Genomic DNA, 5,230 nt, shown 5'->3' with positions numbered 1-5,230 from the left:
CTATCTTTAGATCCCAATCAAACAAGAACAGGAAATGAAGCAAAGGCCACAGATTCTAAGTCTATAGCGCCCTAGTCACATGTAACCGTGGTGTATCCACTTAACAACTATTGCCCTACCAGTAACGACCATTTTAGTTCTCACATATGTAGTTAGTAGAATACAGAATACCCCTATAGTATTCTTGTTCTAACATTCTTGTGGTAGTGTTGGTAAGTTTTTAGACTTGTTGCAACACCACAATCACTCTTAGGCACATGCTAGTCACTCCTGGAAAATGTAGTTGATCAGGCTACATCCACCCAGATGTGACTATATGTTTCTAAGCTTAATTGTGATGTTCAACAATCTTAATACTTTTGTTCCGTTCTAGTATGATACTGACCCTTTGTATGTATGTGTGTGTGTATATATATATATATACTTAATTAAATATTTTAGTATTTTAGAGTATATATTCTTGGTCAGAGTGTTTTAGTCCGGAAGTGTTTATAGTTCGAATATCTGTTATAGGTTGATATACTTGATTCACTATAAACAATGCTCTGATACCAATCTGTCGCACCCCAAAACCGAGAACAACGGAATACGTTCTGGGTGGCGGATGTCATGTACAATATCATAACAATTGCATAATAGTAAAAGCAAGCGACAACAACCATTCCATTAATATAGTGATTTAAATACAAACGTGTTCTGTATAGTTAATAGACACCAAAAGTATAACAAAACTAAAAGATGGGTCTTATATATGCTCCATCTTCTCAAAAGCTGCACCAGTACCTGTCTATATTTGACCTGAGGATACAAGTTATTTTGAAAACGATTATCAGCATAAAGCTGGTGAGTTCATAAGAATTTAGTGTCGTTGTTTGTGTAAAAGTGTTTACAAACATGTAATATAAAAACTGAAATTTATGTTTGTGAGTAGTAGAAATCCCTAGAAAATCTTATATTTTCCAGAAATGTACATTTGTAACTTAAATCCTTTGAGTGTGTAAAAGTATTTTCATTGAACCTTCAGTTATAAAAATAAAGTAATAACTCTTATTTAAGTAACATAGATGAGGAAAAGTTATGCCTGCTGACTGTAGTAGTGCTGCAAACTTCAATTAGTAATAGATATTTATTTACTTCGGGATATTAGTTTAGACTTTAGGTCTTAGTGTATTAATTTGGATATGGATGTAATCCATCATGTAACCAACTAAATGATAATAGAGAGCCCGATGACCTTCCCGGTCATACGTAGTGTAGTGATGTAATGCCACCCCTGGGCCTAGTCGGCTCGGACTGTAGTTAACAGTCGGGATGTAATAGCATCCGTCCTGTATAGATCTATACATGTAGTGTTGCTTTCCTTCCGGGAAGCCCTGTTCACATGGTGTAAGCGCGGTAGAGTGCCTTATTGAGGGATAGTGTGTTATACTCTGGATTAGTGTATTCTCTTGTGTTATAGTATAGTAGACTTTTAGTATAGTACATAGAGTGTTCTCATATACGTACATTAACATGTAATAGTAGCAGTTATAGTGAGTATAGTAGTAATAGAGGTAACGAGCAGTAGTCTTAACTATACCTATTATAGTTAACTAGAGTATTTGATTTCATGCCTTTGAATAACAAAGGTATTGAATAAGATGAAGACTTTTAGATCTAACACAAATATATATCATATATAACTAAGAAATCAACGACAGTCGGACGGATAACAGATACCCTAAGACCACATCAAACAAGAACAGGAAATAAGGCGAGCTATCGGTCCTAAGTCCTTCAAGTCTTACTTATATAAATACATTAGTGTAGATATATTTTAAAAGAAAAGTAGTTTAAACACATTTTGAAAATAGTTTAACAACAATTTAACCTTAAAAATGCATTTGATAATTATCTAAAACAGTTTTATTGATAAGTAACTAAAAGTATAGAAAAATCACTTTTTGATGGTAAGATATTATTCACATATGATTTGATAATAAAACTTGTAGCATTATACTTGTATCCCCCCACCCCCTAAAACGTGTAAAAACATTTGAAAAGGTTCATTAAGGGGTATGAACTCACCTGAAGCGAGTTGATCGAACGGGAGTCTCGGTTGAGTGTTTGATGTCAAGTGAAGACTTGGACACGCTTTATGAACCTAGTTACGTATGAAGACATTTGTTTATATAAAATTAGTGATTGAAATACTAATTTAATACATATAGACTTCCTATTGTGAAGAAAATGCTTTGGTTAAGTGCTAGAGGTGACCCGGGTAACATCTAAGGGTGTGTATGACTCGAATATGGGGATTACTCTTCAAGAGTAAGCTCCTTATGGAGTTTTCGGCCCATAAGACCAACTCCCCATGAGTTTACGGCCGTAAACTCATGGTGGGGTGTTCTAGGATGCTTAATGGTCTTGAAATTTTTGAGGGGTGGTGCTAGACCTAGTTTTAAAGCATAGGAATGGAGTTTGAACACCATAAGGACCATTTAAGGAGTTTACGGCAGTAAACTAAGAGTTTACGGCCGTAAACTCTTATGTACCAATCCTTAATGGGTTTTGATGGTCCTAGATCAATTTCAAGGGTTTTTAGTGCAAGGAACAAGTCAAGGAAGGGTGTTAGGGCACAAATTGGCCTCCTTAAAGGAGTTTACGGTCTAAGATCCACTCCATGAGGGGTTTACGGCCTATGACATGGAGTTTACGATCTAAGCATGTGCTTGGGCCGTAAACTCTTGTTTACCCATCAAATGATAAGGTTTAGGTGTTCCAAGTCCGAAATTGTAAGTCCCTAAGTCATATCTAAGCTCCAAATGTGGTTTGGAAGGGTTTTGAGGCTTAATTTGCCTGATTAGAGGGAGTTTACGGCCTAAGAATGTTCTTGGGCCATAAACCCTCTTTCAAGCCCCCAAACTTGATGATTCATGACTCAAACACTTCAAGGTTTAATCCTAAACTAGTTTCTAAGCCTAAAGGAGAGATTTAGGGGATGTTTGGCATATTTTTAGGGGTTTACGTCCTAAGGATGTTCTTAGGCCATAAACTCCTTATCTTTGGCCATCTTGAATGATTTTCAAGCCATAATTACATGCAATGATCTTTAGAACAAGCTAGGATGAGGGAACTTACGTTTTGGAGGCGGAAACTTGCGGTTTTTGGGATAAAATCGGCCTTAAGGAGAGAGAGTAGAGAGAGAGGGTGCTTAGAGTGGTAAAAGGTCCAAAAGAGTGTCCACTCACCCTTATATAGGGCTTGAGTGTTGTACCCGATATACAACTACCCGATACTTATGTTAAACGAGGTTTATAATGTTACCCGATTAAATGGTCGTAATTTAAAAAGAAAACTTTTTCCAACTAAATGGAAGGGTAGTTCACGGCCATAAACATTTATTGATTTGTCTACCCCAAATTAACCGAAACTTTTATAAAATTGAATATTCTATTAACACAAATGGGTTATAACGATGGAATAAATTTTGGGTTGTCACATCATCCCCCCGTTAAAGGAAATTTCGTCCCGAAATTTAGAATTCAAGCAGCTAAGTTATTACAGTATTACTAAGCAAAGAGATGGGGATACTTGAGTTTCATTTGATCCTCACGCTCCCAAGTGAACTCCGGTCCTCGTTTGGCGTTCCATCGAACCTTCACAATTGGGATGCGGCTTTGTTTCGTTCGTTTGACCTCTTGGTCCATAATCTCCGCGGGCTCTTCCACGAAGTTGAGGCTCTCGTTGACTTCAATCTCGTTGAGTGGGATTACGAGAGTCTTGTCAGACAGGCATTTCTTCAAGTTTGAGACATGGAAGGTAGGATGTATGTTACTTAGCTCGCGGGGTAGGTTGAGTTTGTAAGCTACAGGGCCGATTCTAGCGAGAATCTCGAAAGGCCCTGTGTACCTTGGGTTCAGCTTTCCACGCTTTCCAAAGTGTATCATGCCCTTCCATAGTGAGACTTTCAAAAGGACTCGGTCTCCCACCTGGAATTCCAAAGGTTTTCTTCGTTTGTCTACGTAGCTTTTCTGTCGATCCCTAGCGGCTTTTAATCGTTCGCGAATCTGTACAATCTTCTCGGTCGTTTCTCGAATGATCTCCAGACCTGTGAGACTGCTGTGAGGAACTCGTCCTTTAGCTAACTGAGTGTCACCCACCTCAGCCCAGCACAGAGGGCATTTGTACTTCCGCCCGTAGAGGGATTCGAACGGAGCTGCCTTGATACTCGTGTGATAATTGTTATTGTATGAGAATTCTACAAGGGGTAAGTAGGTATCCCATGCCTTACCAAAGTCGATCACACAGGCTCGCAGCATATCTTCTAGGGTTTGGATCGTCCTCTCACTTTGTTCATCAGTCTGCGGATGGGAGGCTGTACTCATGTCCAACCTCGTCCCTAATGCGTTTTGCAGTGATTGCCAAAATCTCGAAGTAAACCTACTATCTCTTTCAGAGATAATAGATATAGGGACACCATGCAGCCGTACTATTTCCTTAATGTATGTTCTTGTGAGCTTCTCCATCTTGTCTGTTTCTTTGATGGGTAGGAAGTGTGCGGACTTGGTCAATCTTTCGACGATGACCCATATGGTATCCAGCCCACCCGTTGTCTTGGTAGCTTAGTTATGAAATCCATAGTGATACGCTCCCACTTCCACTCCGGTATCTTCGGTTGTTGGAGAAGACCTGATGGCTTCTGGTATTCGACATTGACCTTTGTGCAAGTAAGGCATTTACTCACGAAGGTAGCAATCTCTGCTTGCATTTTAGGCCACTAGTATAGCTTTTTGAGATCCAGATACATCTTATCTGAACCTGGGTGAACAGAATATCAAGTGTTGTGTGCTTCTTTCATGACCAAGTCTCTGAAACCACCATGACGTGGCGTCCAGATTCGGTCCATGAGATAATAGGTTCCGTCACCCTTGACCTCCAAGTTCTTATCCATTCCACGTAAGGATTCTCCCGCCACATTGTCAGGCTTTAAAGCTTCGAGTTGAGCCTCTTTAATCTGTGTGGATAGATGCGAACGGATAGTCATTGTTAACGACTTGACCCTTTGACCAGAATACTCTTTTCTACTTAGGGTGTCTGCTACTACATTGGCTTTTCCCGGGTGATAACGAATCTCGCAGTCGTAATCATTGAGTAGTTTGACCCACCGTCATTGTCTCATATTGAGCTCCTTCTGGTCCAGTATGTGTTGGAGGCTTTTGTGGTCAGTGTATATTATGCTTTTCGTTCC

This window comes from Lactuca sativa, chromosome 1 (genome assembly GCF_002870075.4).
Source record: "Lactuca sativa cultivar Salinas chromosome 1, Lsat_Salinas_v11, whole genome shotgun sequence".
NCBI classification, from domain to species: Eukaryota; Viridiplantae; Streptophyta; class Magnoliopsida; order Asterales; family Asteraceae; genus Lactuca; species Lactuca sativa.
The sequence above is the reverse complement of the archived record's forward strand: the minus strand, read 5'-3'. Positions refer to the sequence as shown.